The sequence below is a fragment of the Pipistrellus hanaki genome, assembly GCF_964339955.1.
Source record: "Pipistrellus hanaki genome assembly, chromosome: 14".
Lineage (NCBI taxonomy): Eukaryota > Metazoa > Chordata > Mammalia > Chiroptera > Vespertilionidae > Pipistrellus > Pipistrellus hanaki.
Genome location: NC_140516.1, coordinates 13,287,146 through 13,310,717, shown reverse-complemented (window position 1 = coordinate 13,310,717; position 23,572 = coordinate 13,287,146).

Sequence of the window (23,572 nt, the reverse complement as noted above, 5' to 3'; positions counted from 1 at the left end):
AGAAGAGAGACACACAGAGACAAGATGTACATACCAGCAGAGTAGAGGGCCCGTGAACTCAGAGAAACTCTTCTTGCTCCAGCCAAAGCGAGCTCCCTCTAAAGCAAATCCGATCCCTGCTTAAGATTCTCCCTTGGCTGTGATTCCGGAAGGAGTCAAGTCAGTTCAAGGTCTTGGCTGGGAATAGACGACCCTTTTCCACCTACTCGCAGCTTTCCTCTCTGGCCTCATCTCCCACCTGTCCTCAACCAGAGTGATCTCTAGGCTCGCAGAGAGCTGTGTGTACCCTTCCAGCCCTCGTGGGTACAGAAACGTCGGCACGTCTCTTCCCATCACGGTACCTGTTGATATCTGGCACACAGTGGATCAGAATATAGTGTGATTTCCCCCCCCAAGACAATAGGGAATTTACAGCCACCTTAAGAAAGGTGGTAGATGGTGCTTGTCAACTCATCATAAATAAAAACTAAAGAACGTGGCCAGTGGTCACAATTCATTCTCAATCACAGAGGAACCAACACAACTAGATTGCATATTTGAGATTTATATGATAGAAATGCCACTCGCAATACCTGGAGGGAAATACCCAACACTATGCTATCCTGCCACTCTGCCTCCTGCAAACAAAATGATAAGAGATTTAAAAAAAAGTCACAGAACCTGGCTGGTGTGGCTCAGTTGGTTGAGCATCTTCCCTGGCAATGAAAGGTCGCCAGTTGGATTCCCAGTCAGGGCACATCTCTGAGGTCATGTCTCAAAGATGTGGGTTCAGTCCCCGGCTGGAATCCATATGAGAGGTAGCTAATCAATGTTTCCCTTTCACATGGATGGTTCTCTCTCTCACCATCTCTCTCTAAAATCAATGTAAAAAACATTTTCAAAAAGGCACAGGAAAAATTTAGATCTGTAAATCCTAATAGGACCCAAAACAAAAGAGACAGCCCCCTGGAGAAAGCGGGGAACGGAGCAAGTACTGCCGTGACTCTGACACCCCTCTGCAGCCACAATGAGCAATTCACTCCCCAGTGAGCAAATCTTTTAAAATATATTTTATTGATTTTTTTACAGAGAGGAAGAGAGGGATAGAGAGCTAGAAACATCGATGAGAGAGAGAATCATCGATTAGCTGCCTCTTGCACATCCCCTACTGGGAATGTGCCCGCAACCAAGGTACATGCCCTTGACCGGAATCGAACCCGGAACCTTTCAGTCCGCAGGCCAACTCTCTATCCACTGAACCAAACCGGTTTCGGCCCCAGTGAGCAAATCTTAATGCTTGTGTTTATAAAAGAAGCTCAAATATTCTTGCAAGACTTAAAAACTTTTAAGCAGTGGCAAAGGATGTAATAGGTGGAATGGTAAAGGTTTTCAAAGATTTTGTGTGATGTCTGAGAAAATAAATTCTTAAGAAAAAAATAGCCCTAGCCAGTTTGGCTCAATGAATAGATCACTGGCCTGTGGACTGAAGAGTTCCAGGTTCCATTCTGGTCTAGGGTACATGCCTTGGTTGTGGACTCGACCCCCAGAGGGGGCATGCAGGAGGCAGCCGATGAATGATTCTCTGAGCTCTTCATTGAAATCTCTCCCTCTCTCTCTCTCTCTCTCTCTCTCTCTCTCTCTCTCTCTCTCTCATTGTCTCCCTGAAATCAATACAAATATATTTTTTTTAAAAAGTAGAATTTCTGGTGAGAGGTAGAGAATCAAGTCTTATTTAATTCATTTACAATAAGATGCACAAATATACCTCAAATTTCATGAAGCAGAAGAGCAAAAAGGTGCAAGACCCACATAACAACTTGTAAAGCCATGGCAAAACAAATATAGCATAATTCCAAAATTAGATTTGTTCAACAAAGGCACAATAAATATATTCAATTCACTAGCCTCTTATTCCGTGTGTGGATGTAGGTCCATGCACACACACATCTCCTTTCATGTATCAGAACTAAGAGGTTTGTTTTTTCTCTTATTTTTATTAATTTTAGAATTCATCCAGGCCATTTTTAAGAACTTGAACTTGGTTCCTCCTACGTAGTTCAGCCTAACTTGATCCAGGAGACTTCACTGAATTTCAGTTAAATTGAATTTCTAAGAGGTTTTCTTATGTCTAAAACTTATTGAACAAAAATTGTAGTATAATAGTAAATAAACTCTTGGTCCTACTAACATTAATATTTAAGGTACCAATTAAGACAAGTTTTCAGTCAGAAGGGGGTGGTTGTTTAGCTTCTAAATATCCTGAGACCTAGAATGCAAGGATATTGAACCAGGGAAGTAAGTGTGGTACAATTTATCTAAGGGAAATAGCTAAGCATTTTAGTGAAAACCGATCTATAAAATAAAGGTCCTTTTATTCAAAGAAACCAGGTGCTTTTCCCATTCAGTATTGTCATTAAATCATGTTATCAGATAGGTCATTCTCCTCCTATAGTTCCAGTCCTGACAATATGCCTGGCCGTCTCTCCATTTCTTCACCACAGCTGGCACATGGCCCAAGTTTTCATTCCTAAGCAGTACCAAATCGTTTCACAATCCATAAGCCTTTTATTTCCTTTTCTTGCCTTATTCCACTGGATAGAACTGCCAGCACCAAGTGGAACAAGAGTGGTGAGAGCAGACATTCTGGCTTTGTCAACTTAAGGGAGGAAAGGATTATATTTTTCTACCATTAACTATAATGTTAGTTGTAGATTTTTTTTTTTTAGTAGATGTTGCTTACTAAATGAAGATGGTTATCCTCTGTTTCTATTTTTCTAAGACATTTTATCATGAATGGGTGTGGAAGGTGTTGAATTTTGTCATAGCTTTTTCTGCCTCAATTGATGTGATCATGTAAGATGTAAGATATACAGATGATACTTTATAGTGATGAAAGGCTCAATCAACCAAGAGGATTGAATAATTTTAAATTTATATGCATGTGATAACAGCCTCAAAATATACAAAGCAAAAGTTGACAGATCTAAAAGGAGAAATAGAAGCTTCCCAATCATAAGGAATTATGAGTTTAAAAATAGCTCCCTTGTCCTGGCTGGTGTGGCTCAGTTGGTTGGAGTGTCATCCAGTGCTCCAGAAGGTCACTGGTTTAATTCCTGGTCAGGGCACACACCTAGGCTGTGGCTGGGGTATATGGGAGGCAACTGTCTGATTTATCTGTCTCACAGATCTCTCTCTCTCTCTCTCTCTCTCTCTCTCTCTCTCTCTCTCTCAACTCTCTCTTGCTGTCTCCTTCCTTTCCTCTAGTTACCTTAGTTATCTATACATATCTTTGATTTTCTTTTATTCTCATATGAAATAGTACTTTTACCACTACTCATATCATGCAAAAACTTTAGACTATTATTAATTTCATTTACTACCTCCAATTTTTTAATTCTATTGTTTTCATATGTTCAATTCTACCTATACTTTAAACATCACATGATATTATAATATTTTGTAGAAACAACACTCATTTTTCATTTGTCACAGTTTATTTCATTTTGGGTTTTCACTATATCCTGATTGATTAAAAATTTTACATGTAGTAAACTTCATTCTTTGTTGTGACCCATTTGATGGATTTTGCCAAATGCAAAGAGTCATATATCCACCACCGAAGTCTTCATACAGACAGCCTATCATTCCCCAAATTCCTTTGTGATGTCCTCTTAGAGTTACTAACTCTCTCCTCAACTACAACCCCTAGAAATCTATGTAACCTTCTGGGTCTGACTACTTTAACATACAATATGCATTTAGGTTTCTCACATGTTGTTGTTTGAATCAATAGTTTGTTCCTTTTGATTGCTGAGTACTCAATTTTATGATTGTGCTATACTTTGTTTACCCATTTGGTAGCTGAAAAACATCTGGGTTACTTTCAGTTTTGAGTGATTATAAATAAAGCTCCTATAAACATTCATTTATAATCAGCCTACGTTTTTATTTCTCTTGAGTAAACATCTAGGAGAAGGATTGCTAGGTCATATGGTATATGTATATTTAGTTTCTTAAGAGATTGATCAATTGTTTTCCAAAGTGGGTCAACCATTTTGCATCTCCGCCAGCAATATTTGAGGCTTCCAACTACTTCACATCCTCATCAGCACCTGGTATTGTCAGTCAGGCTTTTAAATTCTAGTCCTTTCCATTGGTATGTAGTAGCATCTCATGGTGGTTTCAATTTGCTTGTCCTTCACTGGTTATGCTGAGCATCATTGCAAGTGCCTCTTAACCATTCACATACCTTCTTCAGTGAAGTATGTGTTCAGAACTTTGGGGATTTTGGAAATTGAGTTGTTTGCTTTTCTCTTGCTGAATTTTGAGAGTTATTTGTATATTCTGTATATAAGTCTTTGTCAGAATATGCAAATATGGCAAATATTTTCTTTCAGTCCATGGTTTGATTTTGAATTCTTTTAGCAGTGCCTCTTATAAAGCAAGATTTAAAAATTCTATTAAATTTCAAATTATTATTTTTTTTTTTTCCTTTTGTGGATCATACTTTTGTGGACTGTGCTTTTAGTATCTAGAAACTTTTTGCCTAACATAGGGTCATGTGGATTTTCTCCTGCATTTCTACTGGAAGTTTTGCCGTTCACCTTATACATTTAGGTTTATGATCCATTTTGAGTTAATTTTTACAAACATTTTGTTTTATTGACCTATAATTCACATACCATAAAATTCATCCTTTAATATAAAGATCATGTGTCATAGAAATATACACTTGAAAACTATATAATCTTATTAACCAATGTCACCCCAATAAATTTAATTAAAGATAAAATAAATGAATAAAATGACCCCCAAAAGTGTAGAATTCAGTGATTTTTAATATATTTACAAGGTTATGTAACTATTGCCACTATGTTATTTTAGACTATTTCATCATATGAAAAATAAACCCTGGACCCATTAACAGTCACTAATGGTTTTCTCTTTCCCCATTCCTAGGCAACCACTAATCTGCTTTTTGTATCTATAGATTCTTTCACTTGGCATAATGCTTCAAGATTTATTCATTTTGTAGCATGTATTGGTACTTCATTCCTTCTAATGAATGAACTAGATGTCTGGTGCACAAAATTTTTGCATGGGTAGCAGGGGAGGTCCCTCAGCCCAGCCTGCACCCTCTCCAATCCGGGAACCAATGGGTGATGTCTGACTGTCAGTTTAACCTAATAGCCCCTAACTGCTCTCCCCTGTGGGCCTGATCGCCCCCTAACCACCTCTGCCTCAGCCCCTGCCACTGTGGCTTTGTCCAAAAGGATGCCTGGAAGACGTCCAGTCAAATTAGCATGTTACCCTTTTATTAGCATAGATAATATTCCATTGTATGGATATATACATTTTATTTTTCTATTCATCATTTGATGAAGTTTTGGGCTTTGTTTTCACTTTTTGGCTATTTTGAATAATGCTGTTATGAATATTTATATATAAGGTTTTGTGTGGACTTATACTTTTCAATTATCTTGGGTATATACCTTGGAATATTTGAGTTAATTTTTGTATACTGGTGAGCTATGTGTTGAGGCTTTTTATTTTTTTATTTTTTTTATTTAACATATGGACATCTAATTTTTCCAGCACCATTAATTGAAATAACTGTACTATACGTTCAATGTAATTCCTATTAAAATACCAATGGTATGTTTCAAAGATCTGGAATAAATATTTTTTGGGAACCAAAAATGACCCCAAATAGCCTCAGCAATCTTGAGAAAGAAGAACAAAGTTGAAGGTATCACAATATCTGTATCAAACTATACTAAAAGGCTATTGTAATAAAAACAGCCTGGTACTGGCATAGGAACTGGCATATAGATCAATGGAACAGAACAGAGAACCCAGAAATCAACCCATGCCTATATGGTTAATTAATATTTGACAAAGGAGGCAGGATCATACAATGGGGTAAGACAGTCTCTTCAATAAATGTTGGGAAAATTAGACAAGTACTTGCAAAAAAATAAAAACTAGACCACCAACTTACACCAGTTGAAAAACTCAAAATAGACAAAAGAGTTAAAAATAAGTTGCTAAACCATAAAAATCCTAGAAGAAAACACAGGCAACAAAATCTCAGACATCTCTCATAGCAATATTTTTGCCAATATGTTTCATAGGGCAAGAGAAACAAAGGAAAAATAAACAAATGGGACTACATTAAACTAAAAAGCTTCTGCACAGCAAAAGAAACCATCAACAAAACGAAAAGGCAACCCATTGTATGGGAAAACATATTCATCAATGATAAATCTGATAAGGGGTTAATTTTCAAAACATATAAATAATTTATACAACTTGACATCAGGAAGACAAACAATCCAATTTAAAAAATTGGCAAAGGACCTGAATAGACTCTTCTCCAGAGAGGTCATACAGATGGCCAGTAGACATATGAAAAAATGTTTATGGTCACTAATCATCAGAGAGATGCAAATTAAAACCATAATGAGGTATCACCTCACACCTGCCAGAATGGCTACCATCAGTAAATCAACAAACAAGTGCTGGCGAGCATGTAGAGAAAAGGGAACCCTAGTACACTGCTGGTGAGAATGCAGACTGGAGCGGCCACTGTGGAAAACAGTATGGAGTTTCCTAAAAAAACTGAGCCCGGGTGCCTGTGGCTCAGTGTTGAGCAATGACCTATGAACCTGGAGGTCACAGTTAAATTCCCAGTTGGTTGTGGGCTCGATCCCCAGTTTTTATCTCTCTCTCCTTCTCCCTTCCTTTTTGGAATCAATAAAAAATATTTTAAACTAATTTTTATCCAGTTATCCCAGTTAGGATCTGAGAATATATCCTAAGAATCTCAAAACACCAATTCAAAAGAATATATGCACCTCTATGTTCATAGTAGCATTATTTACAATAGCCAAGATCTGGAAACAGCCCATCAGTAGATGAGTGGGTAAAAAAACTGTGGTACATTTACATAATGAAATACTATCTAATAAAGAGGGAATATGCAAATTGACCATCACGCTGTAACAATGATGGCTGTACCCACAACCAAGGCTGAGTTCTCATAATGAGCCTTAATGAGCAATCGGCAGGGGCCTGAGGCTGCATGGTGCTGGGCTAGGGCAGGGGACCTGAAGCTGTGTCCCCTGCCTGGTGGGGTTTGACATGGGATGTCAGGCCATGCTCCCTGCCCTGGCGCCAGGCTGGGGGACCTGAGGCTGTGCCCCCTGCCATGTGGGACTTGACGGGGGACCTCAGAACACCCCCCTGCCCATGGGGCTTAATGAGAACCTCACGATGTGCCCCCTGCCCCTGCCCCTGCCCAAGCTAGGGGATCTGAGGCTGTACCCTCTACCTGGAAGGGCTTGATGGGAGTGGGGCTGGTTGGGTCTGGACCTAGTCCAATGGGGTGGGGCCAGCCGGGTCTGGGTCTCATGTGATTTCGAGGTTCATGTGGGTGTGTGGGGATTTGACTCTGGTTCCTGTGGTGTGCCCCAGACTCTGACAGGAGGAAGATTTTTATATACATTTTACTAATTTTCTTTCATCTCTGACATTTAATGTGTACAAATTTCATGCACAGGGTCACTAGTATAGCCATAAAAACAAAGGAAACCTACCCTAGGTGGTTTGGTGCAGTGGTTGGAGTATTGGCCCCAGGTCCGATTCTGGTCAAAGGCACATCATATCTTGGTTGCAAGTTCAATCCCTGGCCCTGGGCAGGGCATGTGCAGGAGGCAACCAACTGATGTATCTCTCTCACATCAATGTTTCTCTCTCCCCGTCCTGTCCACTCTCTCTAAAAATCAATGAAAAAAATATATCTTCAGGTAAGAATTGACAAAAAAAAAAAAAAAGAAGGAAATTTACCTTTTGTGACAGTGTGGATGGACCTGTAAAGCATTATGCTAAGTGAAATAAGCCAGCCAGAGAAAAACAAATACCATATGATCTCACTTATATGTGGAATCTAATGAACAAAACAAACTCATGGACAAAATAGAAACAGAGGTAGGATACATGAAACAGACTGACAGCTGTCAGAAGGGAGGGGGATCTGGATGAAAGAAGGTGAAGGGATTAGCCAAAGAACATAAATGGATAGCCATAGACACAGACATCATTGTGGTAGAGGCCATAGGGAAGGGGGGTGGGGACTAGGTGAAGGTGGGCAAGGGGGGGAAATGAGGACATCTGTAATGGTGAAGACAATAAGAGAAAGAGAGAGAGAGAGAGAGAGAGAGAGAGAGAGAGAGAGAGAGAGAGAAGAGCTTTCTCCTTCAAATTGCCTTTGATCTTTGTTAAAAATTCGTTTAGTCCATTTTTAGATTCTGCTTTATTTAATTGATCTATGCATCTATCTTTCTGTTAATATCAACATTTTAAAAAAATATATTTTATTAATTTTCCACAGAGAGGAAGGGAGAGGGATAGAGAGTTAGAAACATCGATGAGAGAGAAACATCGACCAGCTGCCTCTTGCACACCCCATACTGGGGATGTGCCCGCAACCAATGTACATGCCCTTGACCGGAATCGAACCTGGGACCTTTCAGTTCCCAGATTGGAGCTCTATCCACTGAACCAAACCGGTTTCGGCTATATCAACATTTTTATTTACTATAAACTTATAGTGAGTCTTAAAATTAGGTAGTTTAAGTCCTACCACATTGTTCTTTCCTTTTAAATTGCTTTGATTATTTTGGATCCTTTGCCTTTCTCATATACACTTTAGAATCAGCTTAGCTTGTCAGTAGAGATTTCTAAAGGTGTATTGATATTTTTATTAGAATTGCATTGAATCTATAGATCAATAGGTGTGTGTGAGGAGCAGTGAGGGAGATTGTCATCTTATCAATTTGATTATTTCAATCCATAAACATGGATTATTTTCCCATTCATTTGGGTTTTCTTTGATTTTTTTTGGTCAGTATTATGTAATTTTCAACACACAAATTCTGTACGTATGTGTTAGATTTATAACTAAGTCTTTAATTTTTGGGATCTATTGTAAATGTTACTGCTTTTAAAATTTTGAATCTAATGTTTACTGCTGATATACAGAAATATAATAAATTTGTATATATTAACTTTAAATACTGTGACTTTGCTAAATTCACTTACTAGTACTAGGAGCTTTTTTTTTTTGTAGATTCTATATAAACAACATATTAATTTCAGTTTTACACACATTTTGATACTTCCTATTGCTCTCCATTCCTTCCTGAATATCTTTCATTTCATCTGGAATAATTTTTCTTCTGCCTGCAGATGTGGGTCTATTGGTTAAACATTTTAATTTTTTAGTTTTTTTTAGATGTGGGTCTGTTGGTTAAACATTTTAATTTTTTAGTTTTTTTTAGATGTGGGTCTGTTGGTTAAACATTTTAATTTTTCTTTGTCTGAAAATAACTTTATTTCTATTTATTTTTTAAAAATATTTTTGTAAGATATATTATTCTAAGTTGGCAATTATTTTCTTTCAAAACTTGAAAGATATCCTTCTTTGTTCTTTTCTTCCTAAATTCTTTAGAGAGGTCAGTTATTGTTGTTACTATTTTGAAGGTAATATTTCTTTTTCTCTGACTGTTTTTTAAGGTTTCTTTTTGCCTTTGTCTTTCATGTGCTAAAGGTGTGGATGTGGTTTTCTTTATATTTATCCTGCCTGGGCGTCTCAGCATTTCTTGAATACATGGCTTGGTGTTTTTCATTTATTTTGGAAAAGTCTTAGTCAATCATCTTTTCAGATATTGCTTTTGTTTTATTTTCTCTCTCCTTCCCTTCTGGTACTCCAATTATACATATTTTATGCCTTTTCACTATGTCCCATGTCTTTAATGTATTTTCCTTTTCCCCTCTCTTTCTCTTTGCTCCAGTCTGTATGTTTCCTATTGACCTATCAGTAGATAAATGTCTAGTCTTCTTTTCAACTGTGTCTGCTTTTCTGTCAAACCCACCTATACAGTTATTAATTGAAAATGTTATATGTTTTCAGTTTTAAAATTTCTATTTGATATTTTTGATAGATTCTAGTTCTCCACAATAATTCTCTACTTATAATTTATTTTCTTAAATTATTGATGACAGTTACTTTAAAATTACATATAATAATTCCCATATATGACTCACTTGTCAGTCTGTTTTGATAATTTGGTCTTTCTCTGGTTTTGGTCACTTTGTCTTGTCTCTTGGTAAGTCTGCTAACTTTTGATTAAATAATGGACATTGTAGATAAAAAAGTTATAGTGGAAATTTGAGCTTGAATATTATCTTCCTTCAGAGAGGGTTTGTCTCAAGTCACGGTGAGATCATTTTAATCTAATCTTGAATTGAGCTGGTTTAAATCTGGGCTTCAGCTTTTTTTAAATTTTTATTTATTTTTTATTTTTTTAATATATTTTATTGATTTTTTTAAAGAGAGGAGGAGAGAGGGATAGAGAGATAGAAATGTCGATGAGAGAGAAACATTGACCAGCTGCCTCTTGCACATCCCCTATTGGGGATGTGCCCGCAACCAAGGTACATGCCCTTGACCAGAATCAAACCTGGGACCTTTCAGTCTGCAGACCAACGCTCTACCACTGAGCCAAACCGGTTTCGGCTGGGCTTCAGCTTTTTAGATGGTTCATTTATTTATATATTCTAGAAATAAAGTCAGGTATCCCAACTGAAAGCTGGGTATTTTTCCTGTTTTCTATGCTTATAACAGCCCAGAATTCTTTTGTTTGTTTTTGTTTAAATTCCTAGTCCCAGGAGACTGCTAAATATCTACTTAGCTTCTGTGCACCTCAACATTTGTTTTCTTACAAATCTGCAAATGCTTGTAGGAGAAAATATGTACCCATAAATGTACTTCTTTTCTCTTGGTGATCTTGGCCTCTCCAGTCGTCAGTACCCCGGTAACTTTGTGTTCAAACTTGATTTCCTAGGGTTTTTTTTGTTTGTTTGTTTTTTTTTTTGTTTTTTTTTGGTGAAGTTGGTCTAATACAAATTAACCCACCTTATCCAGAAGCAAAATGAAGAGAATGGACTTTGGAGCCAAACTTCCAGGATTCAAATCTTAACTCCATCATTTATTTGCTCTGTGATCATGAACAAGGCATTAACTTTTTTGAGCTTCACTTTTTAAAAAATATATTTTTATTGATTTCAGAGAGGAAGGGGGAAAGAAACATCAATGATGATAGAGAATCCTTGAGCGGCTGTCTCCTGAATGCCCTCTACTGGGGATCAAGCCCACAACCTGGGTATGAGCCCTGCCTAGGTATTGAACTGTGACCTCCTCATTCATAGGTCAACGCTGAAACATTGAGCCATGCTGGCCGGATGAGCCTCACTTTTCCCATCTTTAAAATAGTGACAATAGTAATAGCTACCTTAGAAGGTTATTGTGATGATTTAACAAGTATATATAAATGTGGGGTGCAGCTATAGTGTTTGCACAGGTTCAAGCCTTGGACTGATGAGAGGGCACAGTCCTCTCATGGCCACGTGCAAGTCCCACGTGCAAGTCCACAATTATAGCCAACAGCTGTAGTTGTAACCGTGAACCTATGGTCCAAACACGTGGCCCCATGTGCCTAAATCAGTGTTTCCCAAACTTCTCTCATGATGAGAATCACCTGGTGGAGTTGTTAAAATACAGATTCCTGAATCCCAACTAAGAGGTGCTAAACTAGAATGTTTGGGAGCATATAGGTAAAATTGTATACTTAACTTAGTGCTCTGTACAATTTTACCTATATGCTCCCCAAAATTCTAGTTTAGCACCTCTTAGTTGGGATTCAGGAATCTGTAGTTTAACAACTCCACCAGGTGATTCTCATCATGAGAGAAGTTTGGGAAACACTGGCCTAAATGATAGGCTGCAAGCAAACAGAGCTTGATTAGGTGCATGTAATTGAGTAGGATTGAAACCCACAAGAAAGTTGTGAACATCTTGATCAAAGCCTTGATCAAAGCATCGGCTATAAAACAAAGTCGCGGCTTGTAGTCCGTGGCGCTGCTGGGTCCCCATCAGAGAAGCAGCGATCCACCGAGTCCCAGCTTTCCTTCTCTTGTCTGTCTTTTCTCAATCCTTTCATCGCCCCCACTTGGGTTCACCTTTGGCCGTACTGGCACAGCACATATAAAATATACTTTAAAAATATATAGTTTAACCCTGGCTCAGTTGATTGGGTGTTGCTCATTTGATTCCCAGTCAGGGCACATGCAGAGGGACCCTGTTAGGGGCCGTGCAGGAGGCAGCCAATTGATTTTTCACTCTTACATTGATGTTTCTCTCTCCCCTTTCCCTTCCTTTCTCTCTAAAAATAAAAAAAACAACAAACAACAAAAACACACAAAGTGCAGGGCCCTGGCACGAGAGTTTTTAATTCAGTAATTCTGATGCAGATTATATAAATATGTATAATAAACTTTACAAGTATATTATATGTACTTTAAAACACATATATAATACTTTAGAAAAGTGTCTGGAATCCAAAATATGCTGTATTGCTATTTTTCTATGATTATTTTTCCTTGACTTGGCCCTCTTTCCAATTAGTATTGTTTTTCATTGTGTATGTCATTCACATATTCTTAATAGATTCCACTGGCTAGTAGAAGAAGCCCAGATTCTACATCTGTAGTTCTAAGCCTTGGTGCAATTTTAGAATAACCTATGATATTTAAAAAATATTGAGGCCAAAGTTGAACTAGGACATCAGGATTTTTGAGGTAAGATACAGAGATCAATCATTATTTTTGATAGAACCCCAGATGACTCCAATGTTCAGTCAATATTAAAAAGCCCTGCTTTACTTCCTACTTTTTAAGGTGTAGCCCAAACCAAGCTTTCTAAACATCATTTCCCTGCTTCCCAACATAAGCACCCCTTGTAGCAAGCCAATCTACTCAAGGCCCAGACACCTACCTGGATAATGTCCTGTGTAAGGCACAAGGCTTAGAGGCTGATGGTTTCTCTTTCTCCTCCCTACCATGGTGGTGGGGGTGAAGACATAGTCATGTGCCTTTGTGCTTGTGTTTTCCCTCATGATCTTCCTTCTTTTACTTAACTTGGATCTGTTTCATGGCAAATATTGCCATTGTTTTGGTGTCCTTTATACTTCTTTCCAAACCCTCCTTTCATCTTTCTTTGTCTAAGACTAAGGCAGCCCCTATTCTTGCCGAAAAGCACACTATTTATCTATTTCCCTGGCCTTGTCAACTGGTGGCTTGGCATAGTAGCTAAATTCAAACAACAGGGCTTGAGAAACCTGTCCTGTCCTCAGGAACCAACATTGACCAACAGCATGCTCATTTCTACCTCCACTCCTTTCCTGTGCTCCTCTGACCTATTATCTCTACTCCTTCCCCTTTCTCTACCAATTTTAAATCTATCCAGTCTCCAAGTTTCACTTGTTCCATGAAGCCTACTCAACATCTCTAGTGTACACTGTTTTTCTACTTCCCTCACAGTCTTCCTGCTTATCTATTCCATGCAATTTTACCTCCAATAGAAGACCTGAGAACATAGTAGGAATTCAATACTTAGTACTTGCTTATTAGACTCCCATGAAATTGGCAGAAAGAAGCCTTAGTTCAAAATTCCCAAAACTGATTCCTTCCTGACCTTATCCCTATCAGTCCATGCTAAAAATAATAAGAACACGGTTGATAAGGTCAAGAATTGCATTTATTTTTTTACTGCAATATGACAAATGGCCACAATCATAGCAGCTTAAAACAATACCCATTGATTATCTCACAGCTCTGTAGGTCATTAAGTCCAGGTGAGTTGGCCCGTGCAAGCTCAAAATGAAAATGTTGGCCAGGCTAGTAAGATCTTATTGGAGCTTATGGGGAAGAATCCACTTTCAAGTTCATCAGGTTGATGGCTGTTTCAGTTCCTGGTAGCCATGGAAGTGAGATTCCCTTCTCCTTGCTGGCTGTTGGCTGGGAGCCACTCTAGATCCTTGCATGTGCTCTTCATCCATCTCAGAAACAGAGACTCTCCAGGATCTTGAATTCCCCTCACACTTTTAATCTCTCTGATTTTTTTGCCACCAGCTGGAGAATACTCACTGCTTTTGAAAGGTTCACCAAAATGATCTCTGTTTCTTAAGGTCAACTAATTTAATGGCATCTACAAAGGCCCTTCCCAGCAGTACCTGGATTAGAGTTTGACTAAATAACCAGGAGATGGGCATCTTGGAGGGTTGTTTTTAGAGTTCTGCTTATTACAAGGGTGATAGAGCAGAAATCCAGACAACCAGTAAGAAAGGGACCACTTCTTAGATCCAATGAATCAATGATTTGCAGAGTAAGACATCCTTAGGGATCAGCTAGTCCAGCCCTCTTTTTTCCCCCCTCAGGGGAACTCTAAGTCCTAGAGAGGAAAAGGAAATTCATAATTCAACTTCCACAAATCCACCTGAGCTACTTTAGTGAATGCTATGGAGAATATAGAGATAAATCTGGGCCAGCATCTGCTATAGGATTTTATTACCCACATGACCAAGATCCAGGGAATCTAATTTTCCTTCAGAAAACATCCAAGGTAACCTGTGAGGACTCTAGAATTGTGTGCTAGAAAGGGACCTCAGAGATCAAATATTCCAGTGTGTCCCAAGGGTAGAACCAATGACTTTAGGTGACATGTAGACCAACATTTTTTATTGTAATCATAATGCATTTATTTTATTTTAAAATTTTTATTTATTTTATTTATTAGAGAGAGAGAGAGAGAGAGAGAGAGAGAGAGAGAGAGAGAGAGAGAGAGAGACACTGATGTGAGAGAGAAACAATGATTGATCGGTTGCCTCCCGTACATGTCCCAACTGGGGACTGAACCAGCAACCTAGGCATATACCCTGACCTGGAATTGAACCCACAACCTTTTGGTGTATGGGATGATGCTCCAACCAACTGAGCCACCAAGCCAGAACATAATGTGTTTATTTTAACATTACCTCCTACTTATGGCAAATGACACTATTTCCCCTGCATTATAATGATGCAGAGTTTCCTCCCTCTTTCCCTCTCTCCCTCCCCTCTTTACCTTGCTCTATGGATCACTTACCATGTGGAAACAATGGAATATGACACTTAAGGGGTTTGAGCTCTGGAAATAGAGAAACTTGGCTTCACCCACTTACTGGTACCTCACTTAAACTCTATGAGTCTTACTTACTCATTACATATTATTTAAGAGAGATAATGTGTGTAAAACGCTTAACACAGGGCCTATTATACTGTAAGGATTTAGCAGATGTCAGCTATTATTAAAAATGAGCTCTATTCTGGTTCACAGGGAAGAGGGATTCCTGCTAAAGGAAGCCAGGCCTGGTTTTCCTTGTTCTCCCTGTGGAGTAAGGAGCGATTCTGAGGCCCTCTCCTCCTCACCTCTTTTGAGTGAGTTTTGAGAGCCTAGAGCGGTGCCTGAGGTGTGATACTTTCTAGGGAGGGAAAGAAAATGGATACAGAGAATGAAGGAGAATAAATAACACAGGGTGGCACCACAGGGATGTGTCTGTGGGGATTATCCATTCTTCGGAGAAACAGCAAATATGGATTGAGCACCAGCTTTGTGCTCTGCTTGGTGGTTCTCTTTTGGGGGAACTTTATTTTATTTTAATTATTTTTTTTTTGGAGGGGACTTTAGTGCCCCTGCTCTGTTCCTACACCAAGCCTTTTCCCAAGTCACTGTCATCCTTCCCTCCTGTGAATTTGCCTCCCTCTCTTTATTCAAAGACTTGGCAAAATATCTCCTTTCTCTAAGGAAGCTTTTTGGTCTGTTTGTGGGAGGACGCCTCTCACGTGTACCAAACCGTTACTTAAGGTGGCCCTGTCAGAGGAGGGGGTGTGGTTAAAGACAGAGACTTTGAAGGCCAAAGTCACCAGGTGATTTTGCAGTAGGTGAGAAAGGCATAAATCATTCTGCATACTATCTGACACACAGTAGGTGCGTAGAGGTAGAAACAAGAAATATTACGTTCAAAAGTCTCTTAAGTTGTTAAAGAGAATATCTCTCTACAATCTGTTTGGGATTTTAATGGAATAGAAAGTATGATACTTAAATTGGCAGTTTGGTTGCTAGAAAGCATGTAGTTGGTATCTCAACTTTGAAAAAATAGGATATGTACCCATAAGAAAAAAATCTGTAAAGATATAGTCAAAAACATTAGCAGTGTTTGTTCTTTCCCCTAACGCACCCAGTCCCATCTGATCTGGGAAGCTAAGCAGGGTCGGGCCTGGTTGGTACTTGGATGGGAGACCATCTGGGAATACCGGGTGCTTAAAACATTAACAGTGTTTGAATAATGGTGGATTATGAGTGATTTTATGTCGCTTTTGTTTTAATATATCCAACCCTGTGATAGAACAGACTGTCTTTATTACCGTCTTTCTCTTCACTCAAAGTTTTTGAAAAAAAAAAAAAAAAGACTTTAATTACTGATATAAAGTAAAACAATTACTTGTTGGTTGGCTGAGAATTGCTAGGAATTAAAATAGTTTGGAAATTATTTAGTAAATTCTAATTACTTAGCAAAAGTAATTAAAATATTTATAAGCGAACACCCATAAAACACCACCAAGCAAATACATTACTCAATAAATGGTTTAATTAGTGTTTCATTACTAGAAATTAATCTCAGTAACCAAACATTACTACAAATTTCATGTAGGACGGACAACTTATTTTACTGCTATTAATGATTTCAATTACGAAGTTGGTGCAAGTCTAATTCCTTCCCGCCTCTCCCGCCCTCCTCCCGCACCCACCCAGGCGCGTTCCCACACACTGGGCCCAAGTTAGAATATTCGGAGCTAGTTTGACACCTTCCACGTTGTTGTAAATCCAAGATTAACACTTTCCCTCGGCTTATTTCTCAGGTGTCTTGCTGAAATACTGGCCCTGGGTGCCCCTTAATCAGCTAGAATCAGACTCCAGGGGCCGGTGGGCTTCTTAGCACAGATATACTCTCCTCTGGGGTCCCCTCAATCACTTGGCTGCAAGGCTCTCTTCCTTCCCCAGGCCTGTGCCAAGGCCTTCCAAGCACTGGCTTCCAGCACTGGTTCAGCTCTCTAGCTGGGTGGGCAGGGGCTGGGCCAGATTATGGCTAAGTCCTAAAAGGGCATCTTCAGGTGAGATAGAATAACGAGTCCTTCCTTCCAGGTGCAGCCGCTCACCAGGGTGGACGCCTGCTCCCACCGCATCCTTGCTCAGCTTCCCTGGGGAAGGACTCCGAGACTAAAGATTTGCTCCCAGGAGTGTCACTGAGGAGTATTCCCAGGAGTGCCCCTAAAAAGGGAGTGAGGAGAGCAGGATTGGACAGAGGAAGAAGGTGAAGAGCCCCATGGGAAGATCTGAAGCTGGGTGATCCTCCAAAAATTTCCTGGATTGCAGCAAGGAGGGAGGTAGGCCTTTGTCATTTCAAATGATCACACCATTAATGCAGGCATCGCTCTGAGGAATGACATGCTTCTCTTTGGCTGAGGGCAATGCCTGGAGAGGGACTCGGTGGCCAGCCATCGAGTTGTCCCATTGTTCTACTGGGGCTGGAAGGAGTCTTAGCTTCTGGAGTTAGGGAGACCCCCTACCGAGGGTTTGAGGGGGACGGATGCCTAGACTGTAAGCTCTATGAGGGCAAACCCATGTCTTATGGTATCTCCAGAACTTATCACAGTTTATGGCTCAATAAATAGTTGCTGATTAAATCTGTGTTGCTAAAGATAGTCACCCACGTGCATTCATGTAAACTGGGATACACTAGAAGATGAAGGTAAATACAGAGAATCTGATCTGAGAGGGATCAGGGGGTCAGAGGAAGCTTCCTTGAATGACACACTGAGACAGGGAATGGATGAGTGATTCAGAAGTGGGGTGGGGTGCTTCCCACGCCTTTCCCCGGACAGGTGTTCACCATGGCTGCTTCCTGAGGATGTCTCCTGGGTGCAAACAGAGGACCTGAGAAGTTATACTCAGTGAGTTTCTCTTGCTGTCTGTTGCTGAAATATATTCTTTGCAGGAGATTCATGTATCAGTGAGCTTTTCCACCAAACTTTGGCCCAGGCCACAGTGGGATAAATTTGCTTTCATCTGGCAGGTGCTTTCTGGAGTGTGAAATACAGGCAAGGCATCACAGTTGGAGGTGGAGGTGGAAATCACCCCAGATTACCTATGGGATGTCCTATATGTGGATGCCACATTTTGTGGAGAAACTAAGGCTGGAAACAGCTGTCTGCACCACATCCAAAGTCTTGTTTCTTGTTTGACCTTATCTCTGTCTTGCCCCAGCCTTCGCCCCCACCCAGGCCTTTGTCCCCAGATTCCTCACTGCCCAGGACTGTGCTCTGCTCATTTCCCTCCATTCCTATGCATGTGTCCTTCCCCTCTCTCCTGGACCACTGCTGTATGCACAAAACCCACCCAAAGCCCCTCCATGGAGCCCTGGCCAGACTCAAGTCATGCTGGACTAACCTCTTTCTAGGTTTCTACAGATTCTTCAGGGCAGAGACTTAGAAACCCCAGGCCTGGTTCTGTGCCTGGTAAGGAACAATGGGATTGGAAAAAGGCTGGAAGAGCAGCCAAGCCCAGGAAAAAAAAACCCAGTATGCCCGCCCATCTTTTGCCACGCTGCCCACGTTGATGCTGGGCAATCTGCACACTGGGCCTGATTGGTGTCTGCTGGCCTTTCAGGCAGGCACACTGTGAGGGGTGCTATAGGCTGGCTGCTGCTGGTGGTGGCAGGACAGAAAGGGAGGGAGGAAGATGGAAAGTTCACATTTATCACATCTGGGATTTTGCCTGGTTTGTCCTTAATCAGTCTACAGCTAATTATCTGCCTTCCCCCAGCTCGGCAGAATACAATTAATCACTTCTGGAGAAAGCCAATGTCAGCTGGGCTTTTCCACTTAGGAGAAACCCTGGCTTCTTGGGTGGGTCCTTCTTGCCTGGCACACTAAGAGGGCCAGGGGTGCCTGGGCAGCCTCTGGGGTTGTTGGGAAGTGGCCCCGGGGTCCTGTGCCACCTGGAGAGATTATAGCAGGAAGAGTGTGGCATCACCCTCTTTGCTTTAACATTCTAATTTTGTTCCAGATGATACCTTGTCTGGGGCTAAGATATCCCCAGATAAGATATCATCAAACTCCCTTGCAGCTAGAGAGACATATGACACAGTTAAGACCAATGTGGCATAAGCTGGGGCTACTAGGAAGGTTTTTCCTTTCCTGATAAAAGGCATTGGAAGCTACTGTTGCTGCTCCTTGTTCCCCTCCCCCCCCCCCCTTTCCTTACATGAATGCTGACTTGCAGTGGCCATCAGTCTGCATGAAGAAAAGACCAGAAAAAAATTGTAGTGACTCCAGCCATGACCTGGTAAACCAGTGCTAGTAACTATAATACCTCTAGATTTCTGTCAGGTGAAAATAATAACTCTCTATTTGTTTAGTCCATTTGTTGGTTGGTATTCTGTTACCTGCAGCTGAATACTTTTCTAATACAGAGATGCCAACCTAGCTGCAGAGATGCCCATGGTACCCAGAGTAATCCGGACATTCCTGGGCCTTACCAGCCCAGTGGGCATGAGTGAGGTTATAGTCCCCAAATACCACTAGCTTTCACCCCTCCAATCCTTCATTCTTTAAAGTCTCATTCTCAGTCCCTTTTTAGCTATGTCATTAAGAATGTACCTGAGTATGACATCTATATTTATAAAAGCCTAAGCAACCATTACAACCTGTTGACCAAACGACTGGTCGCCTGGTCACTATGGCGCACACTGACCACCAGGGGGCAGACACTCACTGCAGGAGCTGCCTCCGGTGGTCAGTGTGCTCCCATAGCCAACCTCCCTATCCCCAGCTGGCCAGCCCCAATAGGTTCCAATTGGGACTGAGTGAGAAGGCCCCAATTGACCAGATCGCCGTCCAGGCTGAGGGACCCCATCCGTGCATGGATTTGTGCATTGGGCCTCTAGTTGATAATTATAAGTTATATATTAAATTCTGTATAAAGAAATGCCTAGTAAGGCAAAACTAGATTTTCTGGCAAATAAATAATGTCTCTTCTCTTAGCTATGCAACTGTGAGATAAGTAAGCAAACACATTGCTTTGAAAATAGTATTGTGATTTTAAGGAGGTTTTGCTGTGCAGAGCTGGTCACAAAAGTGGGGATATTTGCATATGGACCAGAAATCCTCCAGGGAAGACTGGGGTCATGACTCTTACTGACCATTCCCTTTTGGTCAGGGAGCCTCTTTGATAAACTGAGCTGGGGCCCTCTGAGATCCTTTGTCAGGAAAAGATAGAAAGGACCCAGAGGGGAAACTCACCACCAGGAAATGGGGAGTCTGAATAGGTGAACAAAGCTATCAGGCTTATTTGCTTATTGGGGAGGTCTATGCCCATCTTGCCCCTTAAATGCAAGATGTCAAATGCAAGATGTTCTGTGTGTGAGGGTCCAGGGATTGGACCAGCAAGGGCAGCACTGAGCTGTGGATTTGGCGGTATTGACTGTGCAGGACCAGTGTGCTGGAGTATTAGAGAGATGGTTGGAGAATGGACTCTGGAGTCAGACTGCTCACATTCATGTTTCTGTCCTATTACTTACTGGTTAATGGTGTGTACAGGTCTGGCTTCATGGACTGCAGGCCTGTGCAGTCTTAGGTCAGCTTTAGATAAGCCCTGTGCTTGGCTTCATGCTTAGTGTCTTGAAAGTCCTAATAATTTTTTAACAAAGTCCCCCATTTTCATTTTGCACTGGGCCCTGCAAATTATGAAGCCAGTCTTTCTTCGGCAAATTACTTTACTTTCCTATGCTTCAGTTCCCCTATCTGCAAAATGGGTTAAAATATATATATTATACATATTTGAGGCCCGGTTCATGAATCTGTGCATGGATGGGGTCCAGCCAGCCTGGCCAGGGGCAGGGGACATGTGCAGTTGGTCAGCCTGCCTGCTGGTTGAACTCCTGGTCGAGGGAACAATTTGCATATTAGCCTTTTATTATATAGGATATACACTGAGTGGCCAGATTATTATGTGTTCAGAGATCATAATAATCTGGCCACTCAGTGTGTGTATATATATATATTACCTGCCTCAAAGAGTTGTAAACATTAGATGAGTTATATGGCATTGTTCAACATCGTTTCATTATAACATTGATGAGATGCTGTAGGAACTTAACCGTTGCTTATATCCATTAGCCTACGGTAAACCTGGTTTTATTATAAGTTGTTTTGCAACAGTTTCATGATGTTAAGTGAGGACTTACTGTATACATAAAGTACTTAGAGCAGGGTCTGGCATGTAGTAAGCTCTGCATGTTAGCCGTTGTTGTCACTCCCATTAATTTAGGCAAATGAAGACTCTGGCAATTAATCTGCAAAACACAGAGACGTGACCACATTTGTGTCTCCACCTAGTGAAGCAGATCAGATCAAGCACGTGGGAGAACAATGCAAGGAGAGGAAAACGCGACCCTTGGACTTACTCCTCACAGAGGATGAGATGCCTCATTAAGCCCACATCTATCTGGGCCCGCAGGGCTGACAGGAGAGGAGAACGCCGAGGCCTGAGAAGTGTGGAGTCAAGGCCAACCTGCAGCCGCAGGGCTGGCAGCAGAAGTCAGTACAGCTCAGCTCCGAGGGGTGGGCGAGGCACCTCCTGGGAAGCAGCCTGTCTCCTGTCCAAGGGGTCAGGCTGGGGGACAGGCTGTCATGGACTCAGGCCCACTGCCCTCCTCTTGGTGTGACACACTGGCAGGAAAGGATGGCCCAGCCTCAGCCTTCTCTCCAGCCGGGGCCCATCTGCATTTATAGACCCAGGTCAGGGGATAGGATGTGGTGGAGGATGCTTTATGATGATGATTATTCTAAAAAAACTTATCTATTGGCATGTAACATACACACAAAAAGAGAAATTGTAAGTGCTTAGCTCAATGAATCCTCTCAAAGTGAGCACACCCAGTCCAAGAAATAGGATGACCCAGAAGTCAGGAGCTCCCAGCCATGCTCCCCTCCTAGTCACTACCTCCTTCCCTACTCAATCACTGTTCTGCATATTATTTCCTAAAACCATTTAATTTCACCTTTCCAAATTTTTTGTTATGAAAAATTTCAAATCTACAAAATAAATAGGAAAACTACTATAGGAACACCCATATACTCACCTAGATAAATCAATTGTTAACATTTTGCCTCATTTTCTCTGTCTCCCTGTCTCTCTTTTTTTCTCCCCACACACAACTTTCTGAACTATTTGAGAGTTATTTGAAGACATCATGACACTTTATCCCTAAATATTTCAGCACTTCTCTTAAAAATGAGGATATTTATACAGTGCAATTATTGCGCTCAAGAAATTTAGCATTGCTCCCATATTACTATATAATATACAATTGATATTCATATCTCCCCAGTTACCCCAATAATGTTCTATCTCTATCTCTATCTCTATCTCTATCTCTATCTCTATCTCTATCTCTATTTATCTATCTCTATTTATCTATCTCTATCTCTATATCTCTATATCTATATCTTTATCTATATCTATATCTATGTATAAAATTTATATATTTTAAAAAATCTATAATTCAAACCTAATCCAAACCTGGAATACACTTTGCATTTAGTCGTATGTCTTTTTAGTCTTCTTTAATCTAGAACAGTTCCTTTTTTTGTTTTTCATTTGACATTGACATTCTTGAAGAGTACAGTTAAGTTTTCTAGAATGTCTCTGAGTTTGGATCTGTCAGTTTCCTCATGATTGAACTTAGCTTAAACATTCTTGGCAGGAATGTTACATGAGTTTTATTGTTGATAATAGTGGATGCAATTTATTGAGAGTTCATCCTGTGATGTGGGTATTATTGTGTCCATTTTACAGACCAGGCAACTGAGAAAGTCATGGAGTACTTTTCCCAAAGTCACATAGAAAGAGGGAGTGAGAGGATGAGGTCTGTCTGACTCCATTGGCTCATAGCCAGTTCCACCCACTGTCAGTGATGACTGGTCCCAGGGGAAGGAGACCTGAGGGCAGGCACAGTGTTTTGTTCTCTGCTGAATTCCAGGCTTAGTTGGGGCCAACCCCAAAGCAAGTCTCCATACTTGTTAATTGAATAAATGAGTGAATGATTGTTCTATGGACAAAGGTTAGCTTGGAATCCATGGATCTCTGTCAAATTAGCTTGGAATCCATGGAACCTGCATCTTTGAGTAGAATCTGAGGATCTATATCGTAGTTAGGTTTTCCTGATGATGCAGATATAGACAAAATTAAGTGAAAGGTAAGTTTCAGCACAGTGTATACTGCATAATTCTGTATGTCTTTCTCTGTGTTTTAATGTTATTTGGTTATATATAGATTTACAGTTTCAGGAAGGATGCTAGACCTGTGAACAATGGATACCTCTGAGGTGTGGGGCTGGGGGCCTGCAGTGGGAGGTGGACTTGACCTTCTACTTGATGTGCTCTTAGAAGTGACACAGTGATCAATTAATACATTCTTTTTGTAAAAAATTAAGCCCTACAGATGAGTAGGGTAATTATGTAATTTATGACCCCAACTGAACACTTTTGAGCGTGAAAGGCAGTGCTGTTATTAGTTATAGGAGCAACAGAGAAG